Source organism: Lonchura striata, chromosome 33, assembly GCF_050655825.1.
Source record: "Lonchura striata isolate lonStrDom1 chromosome 33, ASM5065582v1, whole genome shotgun sequence".
In the NCBI taxonomy this organism is placed as follows: Eukaryota; Metazoa; Chordata; class Aves; order Passeriformes; family Estrildidae; genus Lonchura; species Lonchura striata.
The window spans coordinates 8,501,853-8,515,534 of record NC_140735.1 but is presented as its reverse complement, the minus strand read 5'-3'; positions in this window follow the sequence as shown (position 1 = coordinate 8,515,534).

Sequence of the window (13,682 nt, the reverse complement as noted above, 5' to 3'; positions counted from 1 at the left end):
GGTGTGGGGTCCATCCTTCGATATAAGGATTTTTTGCACTCAGGGCCAGGGGCCCACGGCCAGGGGCCCCTGGGCACATCCTTTTTCCATTTTCCCTGGGAAAGAAAACTCAGCAGTCCAGGTTCCTGATGTCAGTTTGTAGGGCTCCCTTGGGTCTATCAGGGCAGCACAAGTTTGAGGTGGCGACAACTTCGGTGTGGGGTCCATCCTTCGATATAAGGATTTTTTGCAGTCAGGGCCAGGGGCCCCTGGGCACATCCTTTGGCCATTTTCCCTGGGAAAGAAAACTCAGCAGTCCAGGTTCCTGATGTCAGTTTGTAGGGCTCCCTTGGGTCTATCAGGGCAGAACAAGTTTGAGGTGGGGACAACTTCGGTGTGGGGTCCATCCTTCGATATAAGGATTTTTTGCAGTGAGGCCCCTGCCCAGGGCCAGGGGCCCCTGGGCACATCCTTTTTCCATTTTCCCTGGGAAAGAAAACTCAGCAGTCCAGGTTCCTGATGTCAGTTTGTAGGGCTCCCTTGGGTCTATCAGGGCAGCACAAGTTTGAGGTGGGGACAAATTCGGTGTGGGGTCCATCCTTCGATATATGGATTTTTTGCAGTCAGGGCCAGGGGCCCCTGGGCACACCCTTTTTCCATTTTCCCTGGGAAAGAAAACTCAGCAGTCCAGGTTCCTGATGTCAGTTTGTAGGGCTCCCTTGGGTCTATCAGGGCAGCACAAGTTTGAGGTGGGGACAACTTCGGTGTGGGGTCCATCCTTCGATATAAGGATTTTTTGCAGTGAGGCCCCTGCCCAGGGCCAGGGGCCCCTGGGCACATCCTTTTTCCATTTTCCCTGGGAAAGAAAACTCAGCAGTCCAGGTTCCTGATGTCAGTTTGTAGGGCTCCCTTGGGTCTATCAGGGCAGCACAAGTTTGAGGTGGGGACAAATTCGGTGTGGGCTCCATCCTTCGATATAAGGATTTTTTGTAGTGAGGGCCCTGTCCAGGGCCAGGGGCCCCTGGGCACATCCTTTTTCCATTTTCCCTGGGAAAGAAAACTCAGCAGTCCAGGTTCCTGATGTCAGTTTGTAGGGCTCCCTTGGGTCTATCAGGGCAGCACAAGTTTGAGGTGGGGACAACTTCGGTGTGGGGTCCATCCTTCGATATAAGGATTTTTTGCAGTCAGGGCCAGGGGCCCCTGGGCACATCCTTTTTCCATTTTCCCTGGGAAAGAAAACTCAGCAGTCCAGGTTCCTGATGTCAGTCTGTAGGGCTCCCTTGGGTCTATCAGGGCAGCACAAGTTTGAGGTGGGGACAACTTCGGTGTGGGGTCCATCCTTCGATATAAGGATTTTTTGCAGTGAGGCCCCTGCCCAGGGCCAGGGGCCCCTGGGCACATCCTTTGGCCATTTTCCCTGGGAAAGAAAACTCAGCAGTCCAGGTTCCTGATGTCAGTTTGTAGGGCTCCCTTGGGTCTATCAGGGCAGCACAAGTTTGAGGTGGGGACAACTTCGGTGTGGGCTACATCCTTCGATATATGGATTTTTTGTAGTGACGGCCCTGTCCAGGGCCAGGGGCCCCTGGGCACATCCTTTTTCCATTTTCCCTGGGAAAGAAAACTCAGCAGTCCAGGTTCCTGATGTCAGTTTGTAGGGCTCCCTTGGGTCTATCAGGGCAGCACAAGTTTGAGGTGGGGACAAATTCGGTGTGGGGTCCATCCTTCGATATAAGGATTTTTTGCAGTCAGGGCCAGGGGCCCCTGGGCACATCCTTTTTCCATTTTCCCTGGGAAAGAAAACTCAGCAGTCCAGGTTCCTGATGTCAGTTTGTAGGGCTCCCTTGGGTCTATCAGGGCCGCACAAGTTTGAGGTGGTGACAACTTCGGTGTGGGGTCCATCCTTCGATATAAGGATTTTTTGCAGTGAGGCCCCTGCCCAGGGCCAGGGGCCCCTGGGCACATCCTTTTTCCATTTTCCCTGGGAAAGAAAACTCAGCAGTCCAGGTTCCTGATGTCAGTTTGTAGGGCTCCCTTGGGTCTATCAGGGCAGCACAAGTTTGAGGTGGGGACAAATTCGGTGTGGGGTCCATCCTTCGATATATGGATTTTTTGCAGTCAGGGCCAGGGGCCCCTGGGCACATCCTTTTTCCATTTTCCCTGGGAAAGAAAACTCAGCAGTCCAGGTTCCTGATGTCAGTTTGTAGGGCTCCCTTGGGTCTATCAGGGCAGCACAAGTTTGAGGTGGTGACAACTTCGGTGTGGGGTCCATCCTTCGATATAAGGATTTTTTGCAGTGAGGCCCCTGCCCAGGGCCAGGGGCCCCTGGGCACATCCTTTTTCCATTTTCCCTGGGAAAGAAAACTCAGCAGTCCAGGTTCCTGATGTCAGTTTGTAGGGCTCCCTTGGGTCTATCAGGGCAGCACAAGTTTGAGGTGGGGACAACTTCGGTGTGGGCGCCATCCTTTGATATAAGGAGTTTTTGCAGTCAGGGCCAGGGGCCCCTGGGCACATCCTTTTTCCATTTTCCCTGGGAAAGAAAACTCAGCAGTCCAGGTTCCTGATGTCAGTTTGTAGGGCTCCCTTGGGTCTATCAGGGCAGCACAAGTTTGAGGTTGGGACAACTTCGATGTGGGCTCCATCCTTCGATATAAGGATTTTTTGCAGTCAGGGCCAGGGGCCCCTGGGCACATCCTTTTTCCATTTTCCCTGGGAAAGAAAACTCAGCAGTCCAGGTTCCTGATGTCAGTTTGTAGGGCTCCCTTGGGTCTATCAGGGCAGCACAAGTTTGAGGTGGGGACAACTTCGGTGTGGGGTCCATCCTTCGATATAAGGATTCTTTGCAGTCAGGCCGCAGCCCAGGACCAGGGGCCCCTGGGCACATCCTTTTTCCATTTTCCCTGGGAAAGAAAACTCAGCAGTCCAGGTTCCTGATGTCAGTTTGTAGGGCTCCCTTGGGTCTATCAGGGCGGCACAAATTTGCGGTGGGGACAACTTCGGTGTGGGTTCCATCCTTCGATATAAGGATTTTTTGCAGTCAGGGCCAGGGGCCCCTGGGCACATCCTATTTCCATTTTCCCTGGGAAAGAAAACTCAGCAGTCCAGGTTCCTGATGTCAGTTTGTAGGGCTCCCTTGGGTCTATCAGGGCAGCACAAGTTTGAGGTGGGGACAATTTCGGTGTGGGGTCCATCCTTCGATATAAGGATTTGTTGTAGTGAGGCCCCAGCCCAGGGCCAGGGGCCCCTGGGCACATTCTTTTTCCATTTTCCCTGGGAAAGAAAACTCCGCAGTCCAGGTTCCTGATGTCAGTATGTAGGGCTCCCTTGAGTGTATCAGGGCAGCAGAAGTTTGAGGTGGGGACAACTTCAGTGTGGGCTCCATCCTTCGATATAAGGATTCTTTGCAGTCAGGGCCAGGGGCCCAGGGCCAGGGGCCCCTGGGCAAATCCTTTTTCCATTTTCCCTGGGAAAGAAAACTCAGCAGTCCAGGTTCCTGATGTCAGTTTGTAGGGCTCCCTTGGGTCTATCAGGGCAGCACAAGTTTGAGGAGGGGACAACTTCGGTGTGGGGTCCATCCTTCGATATAACGATTCTTTGCAGTCAGGGCCAGGGACCCCTGGGCACATCCTTTTTCCATTTTTCCTGGGAAAGAAAACTCAGCAGTCCAGGTTCCTGATGTCAGTTTGTAGGGCTCCCTTGGGTCTATCAGGGCAGCACAAGTTTGAGGTGGGGACAAATTCGGTGTGGGCTCCATCCTTCGATATAAGGATTTTTTGTAGTGAGGGCCCTGTCCAGGGCCAGGGGCCCCTGGGCACATCCTTTTTCCATTTTCCCTGGGAAAGAAAACTCAGCAGTCCAGGTTCCTGATGTCAGTTTGTAGGGCTCCCTTGGGTCTATCAGGGCAGCACAAGTTTGAGGTGGGGACAACTTCGGTGTGGGGTCCATCCTTCGATATAAGGATTTTTTGCAGTCAGGGCCAGGGGCCCCTGGGCACATCCTTTTTCCATTTTCCCTGGGAAAGAAAACTCAGCAGTCCAGGTTCCTGATGTCAGTCTGTAGGGCTCCCTTGGGTCTATCAGGGCAGCACAAGTTTGAGGTGGGGACAACTTCGGTGTGGGGTCCATCCTTCGATATAAGGATTTTTTGCAGTCAGGGCCAGGGGCCCAGCCCAGGGGCCCCTGGGCACATCCTTTTTCCATTTTCCCTGGGAAAGAAAACTCAGCAGTCCAGGTTCCTGATGTCAGTTTGTAGGGCTCCCTTGGGTCTATCAGGGCCGCACAAGTTTGAGGTGGGGACAACTTCGGTGTGGGTTCCATCCTTCGATATAAGGATTTTTTGCAGTGAGGCCCCTGCCCAGGGCCAGGGGCCCCTGGGCACATCCTTTTTCCATTTTCCCTGGGAAAGAAAACTCAGCAGTCCAGGTTCCTGATGTCAGTTTGTAGGGCTCCCTTGGGTCTATCAGGGCAGCACAAGTTTGAGGTGGGGACAACTTCGGTGTGGGGTCCATCCTTCGTTATAAGGATTCTTTGCAGTCAGGGCCAGGGGCCCCTGGGCACATCCTTTTTCCATTTTCCCTGGGAAAGAAAACTCAGCAGTCCAGGTTCCTGATGTCAGTTTGTAGGGCTCCCTTGGGTCTATCAGGGCAGCACAAGTTTGAGGTGGCGACAACTTCGGTGTGGGGTCCATCCTTCGATATAAGGATTTTTTGCACTCAGGGCCAGGGGCCCACGGCCAGGGGCCCCTGGGCACATCCTTTTTCCATTTTCCCTGGGAAAGAAAACTCAGCAGTCCAGGTTCCTGATGTCAGTTTGTAGGGCTCCCTTGGGTCTATCAGGGCAGCACAAGTTTGAGGTGGGGACAACTTCGGTGTGGGGTCCATCCTTCGATATAAGGATTTTTTGCAGTCAGGGCCAGGGGCCCCTGGGCACATCCTTTGGCCATTTTCCCTGGGAAAGAAAACTCAGCAGTCCAGGTTCCTGATGTCAGTTTGTAGGGCTCCCTTGGGTCTATCAGGGCAGCACAAGTTTGAGGTGGGGACAACTTCGGTGTGGGGTCCATCCTTCGATATAAGGATTTTTTGCAGTGAGGCCCCTGCCCAGGGCCAGGGGCCCCTGGGCACATCCTTTTTCCATTTTCCCTGGGAAAGAAAACTCAGCAGTCCAGGTTCCTGATGTCAGTTTGTAGGGCTCCCTTGGGTCTATCAGGGCAGCACAAGTTTGAGGTGGGGACAAATTCGGTGTGGGGTCCATCCTTCGATATATGGATTTTTTGCAGTCAGGGCCAGGGGCCCCTGGGCACACCCTTTTTCCATTTTCCCTGGGAAAGAAAACTCAGCAGTCCAGGTTCCTGATGTCAGTTTGTAGGGCTCCCTTGGGTCTATCAGGGCAGCACAAGTTTGAGGTGGGGACAACTTCGGTGTGGGGTCCATCCTTCGATATAAGGATTTTTTGCAGTGAGGCCCCTGCCCAGGGCCAGGGGCCCCTGGGCACATCCTTTTTCCATTTTCCCTGGGAAAGAAAACTCAGCAGTCCAGGTTCCTGATGTCAGTTTGTAGGGCTCCCTTGGGTCTATCAGGGCAGCACAAGTTTGAGGTGGGGACAAATTCGGTGTGGGCCCCATCCTTCGATATAAGGATTTTTTGTAGTGAGGGCCCTGTCCAGGGCCAGGGGCCCCTGGGCACATCCTTTTTCCATTTTCCCTGGGAAAGAAAACTCAGCAGTCCAGGTTCCTGATGTCAGTTTGTAGGGCTCCCTTGGGTCTATCAGGGCAGCACAAGTTTGAGGTGGGGACAACTTCGGTGTGGGGTCCATCCTTCGATATAAGGATTTTTTGCAGTCAGGGCCAGGGGCCCCTGGGCACATCCTTTTTCCATTTTCCCTGGGAAAGAAAACTCAGCAGTCCAGGTTCCTGATGTCAGTCTGTAGGGCTCCCTTGGGTCTATCAGGGCAGCACAAGTTTGAGGTGGGGACAACTTCGGTGTGGGGTCCATCCTTCGATATAAGGATTTTTTGCAGTGAGGCCCCTGCCCAGGGCCAGGGGCCCCTGGGCACATCCTTTTTCCATTTTCCCTGGGAAAGAAAACTCAGCAGTCCAGGTTCCTGATGTCAGTTTGTAGGGCTCCCTTGGGTCTATCAGGGCAGCACAAGTTTGAGGTGGGGACAAATTCGGTGTGGGCTACATCCTTCGATATAAGGATTTTTTGTAGTGACGGCCCTGTCCAGGGCCAGGGGCCCCTGGGCACATCCTTTTTCCATTTTCCCTGGGAAAGAAAACTCAGCAGTCCAGGTTCCTGATGTCAGTTTGTAGGGCTCCCTTGGGTCTATCAGGGCAGCACAAGTTTGAGGTGGCGACAACTTCGGTGTGGGGTCCATCCTTCGATATAAGGATTTTTTGAAGTCAGGGCCAGGGGCCCCTGGGCACATCCTTTGGCCATTTTCCCTGGGAAAGAAAACTCAGCAGTCCAGGTTCCTGATGTCAGTTTGTAGGGCTCCCTTGGGTCTATCAGGGCAGCACAAGTTTGAGGTGGGGACAACTTCGGTGTGGGGTCCATCCTTCGATATAAGGATTTTTTGCAGTGAGGCCCCTGCCCAGGGCCAGGGGCCCCTGGGCACATCCTTTTTCCATTTTCCCTGGGAAAGAAAACTCAGCAGTCCAGGTTCCTGATGTCAGTTTGTAGGGCTCCCTTGGGTCTATCAGGGCAGCACAAGTTTGAGGTGGGGACAAATTCGGTGTGGGGTCCATCCTTCGATATATGGATTTTTTGCAGTCAGGGCCAGGGGCCCCTGGGCACATCCTTTTTCCATTTTCCCTGGGAAAGAAAACTCAGCAGTCCAGGTTCCTGATGTCAGTTTGTAGGGCTCCCTTGGGTCTATCAGGGCAGCACAAGTTTGAGGTGGTGACAACTTCGGTGTGGGGTCCATCCTTCGATATAAGGATTTTTTGCAGTGAGGCCCCTGCCCAGGGCCAGGGGCCCCTGGGCACATCCTTTTTCCATTTTCCCTGGGAAAGAAAACTCAGCAGTCCAGGTTCCTGATGTCAGTTTGTAGGGCTCCCTTGGGTCTATCAGGGCAGCACAAGTTTGAGGTGGGGACAACTTCGGTGTGGGCGCCATCCTTCGATATAAGGAGTTTTTGCAGTCAGGGCCAGGGGCCCCTGGGCACATCCTTTTTCCATTTTCCCTGGGAAAGAAAACTCAGCAGTCCAGGTTCCTGATGTCAGTTTGTAGGGCTCCCTTGGGTCTATCAGGGCAGCACAAGTTTGAGGTTGGGACAACTTCGATGTGGGCTCCATCCTTCGATATAAGGATTTTTTGCAGTCAGGGCCAGGGGCCCCTGGGCACATCCTTTTTCCATTTTCCCTGGGAAAGAAAACTCAGCAGTCCAGGTTCCTGATGTCAGTTTGTAGGGCTCCCTTGGGTCTATCAGGGCAGCACAAGTTTGAGGTGGGGACAACTTCGGTGTGGGGTCCATCCTTCGATATAAGGATTCTTTGCAGTCAGGCCGCAGCCCAGGACCAGGGGCCCCTGGGCACATCCTTTTTCCATTTTCCCTGGGAAAGAAAACTCAGCAGTCCAGGTTCCTGATGTCAGTTTGTAGGGCTCCCTTGGGTCTATCAGGGCGGCACAAATTTGCGGTGGGGACAACTTCGGTGTGGGTTCCATCCTTCGATATAAGGATTTTTTGCAGTCAGGGCCAGGGGCCCCTGGGCACATCCTATTTCCATTTTCCCTGGGAAAGAAAACTCAGCAGTCCAGGTTCCTGATGTCAGTTTGTAGGGCTCCCTTGGGTCTATCAGGGCAGCACAAGTTTGAGGTGGGGACAATTTCGGTGTGGGGTCCATCCTTCGATATAAGGATTTGTTGTAGTGAGGCCCCAGCCCAGGGCCAGGGGCCCCTGGGCACATTCTTTTTCCATTTTCCCTGGGAAAGAAAACTCCGCAGTCCAGGTTCCTGATGTCAGTATGTAGGGCTCCCTTGAGTGTATCAGGGCAGCAGAAGTTTGAGGTGGGGACAACTTCAGTGTGGGCTCCATCCTTCGATATAAGGATTCTTTGCAGTCAGGGCCAGGGGCCCAGGGCCAGGGGCCCCTGGGCAAATCCTTTTTCCATTTTCCCTGGGAAAGAAAACTCAGCAGTACAGGTTCCTGATGTCAGTTTGTAGGGCTCCCTTGGGTCTATCAGGGCAGCACAAGTTTGAGGAGGGGACAACTTCGGTGTGGGGTCCATCCTTCGATATAACGATTCTTTGCAGTCAGGGCCAGGGACCCCTGGGCACATCCTTTTTCCATTTTCCCTGGGAAAGAAAACTCAGCAGTCCAGGTTCCTGATGTCAGTTTGTAGGGCTCCCTTGGGTCTATCAGGGCAGCACAAGTTTGAGGTGGGGACAAATTCGGTGTGGGGTCCATCCTTCGATATAAGGATTTTTTGTAGTGAGGGCCCTGTCCAGGGCCAGGGGCCCCTGGGCACATCCTTTTTCCATTTTCCCTGGGAAAGAAAACTCAGCAGTCCAGGTTCCTGATGTCAGTTTGTAGGGCTCCCTTGGGTCTATCAGGGCAGCACAAGTTTGAGGTGGGGACAACTTCGGTGTGGGGTCCATCCTTCGATATAAGGATTTTTTGCAGTCAGGGCCAGGGGCCCCTGGGCACATCCTTTTTCCATTTTCCCTGGGAAAGAAAACTCAGCAGTCCAGGTTCCTGATGTCAGTCTGTAGGGCTCCCTTGGGTCTATCAGGGCAGCACAAGTTTGAGGTGGGGACAACTTCAGTGTGGGGTCCATCCTTCGATATAAGGATTTTTTGCAGTGAGGCCCCTGCCCAGGGCCAGGGGCCCCTGGGCACATCCTTTTTCCATTTTCCCTGGGAAAGAAAACTCAGCAGTCCAGGTTCCTGATGTCAGTTTGTAGGGCTCTCTTGGGTCTATCAGGACAGCACAAGTTTGAGGTGGGGACAACTTCGGTGTAGGGTCCATCCTTCGATATAAGGATTCTTTGCAGTGAGGCCCCAGCCCAGGTCCAGGGGCCACTTGCACATCCTTTTTCCATTTTCCCTGGGAAAGAAAACTCAGCAGTCCAGGTTCCTGATGTCAGTTTGTAGGGCTCCCTTGGGTCTATCAGGGCAGCACCAGTTTGAGTTGGGGACAACTTCGGTGTGGGGTCCATCCTTCGTTATAAGGATTCTTTGCAGTCAGGGCCAGGGGCCCCTGGGCACATCCTTTTTCCATTTTCCCTGGGAAAGAAAACTCAGCAGTCCAGGTTCCTGATGTCAGTTTGTAGGGCTCCCTTGGGTCTATCAGGGCAGCACAAGTTTGAGGTGGCGACAACTTCGGTGTGGGGTCCATCCTTCGATATAAGGATTTTTTGCACTCAGGGCCAGGGGCCCACGGCCAGGGGCCCCTGGGCACATCCTTTTTCCATTTTCCCTGGGAAAGAAAACTCAGCAGTCCAGGTTCCTGATGTCAGTTTGTAGGGCTCCCTTGGGTCTATCAGGGCAGCACAAGTTTGAGGTGGCGACAACTTCGGTGTGGGGTCCATCCTTCGATATAAGGATTTTTTGCAGTCAGGGCCAGGGGCCCCTGGGCACATCCTTTGGCCATTTTCCCTGGGAAAGAAAACTCAGCAGTCCAGGTTCCTGATGTCAGTTTGTAGGGCTCCCTTGGGTCTATCAGGGCAGAACAAGTTTGAGGTGGGGACAACTTCGGTGTGGGGTCCATCCTTCGATATAAGGATTTTTTGCAGTGAGGCCCCTGCCCAGGGCCAGGGGCCCCTGGGCACATCCTTTTTCCATTTTCCCTGGGAAAGAAAACTCAGCAGTCCAGGTTCCTGATGTCAGTTTGTAGGGCTCCCTTGGGTCTATCAGGGCAGCACAAGTTTGAGGTGGGGACAAATTCGGTGTGGGGTCCATCCTTCGATATATGGATTTTTTGCAGTCAGGGCCAGGGGCCCCTGGGCACACCCTTTTTCCATTTTCCCTGGGAAAGAAAACTCAGCAGTCCAGGTTCCTGATGTCAGTTTGTAGGGCTCCCTTGGGTCTATCAGGGCAGCACAAGTTTGAGGTGGGGACAACTTCGGTGTGGGGTCCATCCTTCGATATAAGGATTTTTTGCAGTGAGGCCCCTGCCCAGGGCCAGGGGCCCCTGGGCACATCCTTTTTCCATTTTCCCTGGGAAAGAAAACTCAGCAGTCCAGGTTCCTGATGTCAGTTTGTAGGGCTCCCTTGGGTCTATCAGGGCAGCACAAGTTTGAGGTGGGGACAAATTCGGTGTGGGCTCCATCCTTCGATATAAGGATTTTTTGTAGTGAGGGCCCTGTCCAGGGCCAGGGGCCCCTGGGCACATCCTTTTTCCATTTTCCCTGGGAAAGAAAACTCAGCAGTCCAGGTTCCTGATGTCAGTTTGTAGGGCTCCCTTGGGTCTATCAGGGCAGCACAAGTTTGAGGTGGGGACAACTTCGGTGTGGGGTCCATCCTTCGATATAAGGATTTTTTGCAGTCAGGGCCAGGGGCCCCTGGGCACATCCTTTTTCCATTTTCCCTGGGAAAGAAAACTCAGCAGTCCAGGTTCCTGATGTCAGTCTGTAGGGCTCCCTTGGGTCTATCAGGGCAGCACAAGTTTGAGGTGGGGACAACTTCGGTGTGGGGTCCATCCTTCGATATAAGGATTTTTTGCAGTGAGGCCCCTGCCCAGGGCCAGGGGCCCCTGGGCACATCCTTTGGCCATTTTCCCTGGGAAAGAAAACTCAGCAGTCCAGGTTCCTGATGTCAGTTTGTAGGGCTCCCTTGGGTCTATCAGGGCAGCACAAGTTTGAGGTGGGGACAACTTCGGTGTGGGCTACATCCTTCGATATATGGATTTTTTGTAGTGACGGCCCTGTCCAGGGCCAGGGGCCCCTGGGCACATCCTTTTTCCATTTTCCCTGGGAAAGAAAACTCAGCAGTCCAGGTTCCTGATGTCAGTTTGTAGGGCTCCCTTGGGTCTATCAGGGCAGCACAAGTTTGAGGTGGGGACAAATTCGGTGTGGGGTCCATCCTTCGATATAAGGATTTTTTGCAGTCAGGGCCAGGGGCCCCTGGGCACATCCTTTTTCCATTTTCCCTGGGAAAGAAAACTCAGCAGTCCAGGTTCCTGATGTCAGTTTGTAGGGCTCCCTTGGGTCTATCAGGGCCGCACAAGTTTGAGGTGGTGACAACTTCGGTGTGGGGTCCATCCTTCGATATAAGGATTTTTTGCAGTGAGGCCCCTGCCCAGGGCCAGGGGCCCCTGGGCACATCCTTTTTCCATTTTCCCTGGGAAAGAAAACTCAGCAGTCCAGGTTCCTGATGTCAGTTTGTAGGGCTCCCTTGGGTCTATCAGGGCAGCACAAGTTTGAGGTGGGGACAAATTCGGTGTGGGGTCCATCCTTCGATATATGGATTTTTTGCAGTCAGGGCCAGGGGCCCCTGGGCACATCCTTTTTCCATTTTCCCTGGGAAAGAAAACTCAGCAGTCCAGGTTCCTGATGTCAGTTTGTAGGGCTCCCTTGGGTCTATCAGGGCAGCACAAGTTTGAGGTGGTGACAACTTCGGTGTGGGGTCCATCCTTCGATATAAGGATTTTTTGCAGTGAGGCCCCTGCCCAGGGCCAGGGGCCCCTGGGCACATCCTTTTTCCATTTTCCCTGGGAAAGAAAACTCAGCAGTCCAGGTTCCTGATGTCAGTTTGTAGGGCTCCCTTGGGTCTATCAGGGCAGCACAAGTTTGAGGTGGGGACAACTTCGGTGTGGGCGCCATCCTTTGATATAAGGAGTTTTTGCAGTCAGGGCCAGGGGCCCCTGGGCACATCCTTTTTCCATTTTCCCTGGGAAAGAAAACTCAGCAGTCCAGGTTCCTGATGTCAGTTTGTAGGGCTCCCTTGGGTCTATCAGGGCAGCACAAGTTTGAGGTTGGGACAACTTCGATGTGGGCTCCATCCTTCGATATAAGGATTTTTTGCAGTCAGGGCCAGGGGCCCCTGGGCACATCCTTTTTCCATTTTCCCTGGGAAAGAAAACTCAGCAGTCCAGGTTCCTGATGTCAGTTTGTAGGGCTCCCTTGGGTCTATCAGGGCAGCACAAGTTTGAGGTGGGGACAACTTCGGTGTGGGGTCCATCCTTCGATATAAGGATTCTTTGCAGTCAGGCCGCAGCCCAGGACCAGGGGCCCCTGGGCACATCCTTTTTCCATTTTCCCTGGGAAAGAAAACTCAGCAGTCCAGGTTCCTGATGTCAGTTTGTAGGGCTCCCTTGGGTCTATCAGGGCGGCACAAATTTGCGGTGGGGACAACTTCGGTGTGGGTTCCATCCTTCGATATAAGGATTTTTTGCAGTCAGGGCCAGGGGCCCCTGGGCACATCCTATTTCCATTTTCCCTGGGAAAGAAAACTCAGCAGTCCAGGTTCCTGATGTCAGTTTGTAGGGCTCCCTTGGGTCTATCAGGGCAGCACAAGTTTGAGGTGGGGACAATTTCGGTGTGGGGTCCATCCTTCGATATAAGGATTTGTTGTAGTGAGGCCCCAGCCCAGGGCCAGGGGCCCCTGGGCACATTCTTTTTCCATTTTCCCTGGGAAAGAAAACTCCGCAGTCCAGGTTCCTGATGTCAGTATGTAGGGCTCCCTTGAGTGTATCAGGGCAGCAGAAGTTTGAGGTGGGGACAACTTCAGTGTGGGCTCCATCCTTCGATATAAGGATTCTTTGCAGTCAGGGCCAGGGGCCCAGGGCCAGGGGCCCCTGGGCAAATCCTTTTTCCATTTTCCCTGGGAAAGAAAACTCAGCAGTCCAGGTTCCTGATGTCAGTTTGTAGGGCTCCCTTGGGTCTATCAGGGCAGCACAAGTTTGAGGAGGGGACAACTTCGGTGTGGGGTCCATCCTTCGATATAACGATTCTTTGCAGTCAGGGCCAGGGACCCCTGGGCACATCCTTTTTCCATTTTTCCTGGGAAAGAAAACTCAGCAGTCCAGGTTCCTGATGTCAGTTTGTAGGGCTCCCTTGGGTCTATCAGGGCAGCACAAGTTTGAGGTGGGGACAAATTCGGTGTGGGCTCCATCCTTCGATATAAGGATTTTTTGTAGTGAGGGCCCTGTCCAGGGCCAGGGGCCCCTGGGCACATCCTTTTTCCATTTTCCCTGGGAAAGAAAACTCAGCAGTCCAGGTTCCTGATGTCAGTTTGTAGGGCTCCCTTGGGTCTATCAGGGCAGCACAAGTTTGAGGTGGGGACAACTTCGGTGTGGGGTCCATCCTTCGATATAAGGATTTTTTGCAGTCAGGGCCAGGGGCCCCTGGGCACATCCTTTTTCCATTTTCCCTGGGAAAGAAAACTCAGCAGTCCAGGTTCCTGATGTCAGTCTGTAGGGCTCCCTTGGGTCTATCAGGGCAGCACAAGTTTGAGGTGGGGACAACTTCGGTGTGGGGTCCATCCTTCGATATAAGGATTTTTTGCAGTCAGGGCCAGGGGCCCAGCCCAGGGGCCCCTGGGCACATCCTTTTTCCATTTTCCCTGGGAAAGAAAACTCAGCAGTCCAGGTTCCTGATGTCAGTTTGTAGGGCTCCCTTGGGTCTATCAGGGCCGCACAAGTTTGAGGTGGGGACAACTTCGGTGTGGGTTCCATCCTTCGATATAAGGATTTTTTGCAGTGAGGCCCCTGCCCAGGGCCAGGGGCCCCTGGGCACATCCTTTTTCCATTTTCCCTGGGAAAGAAAACTCA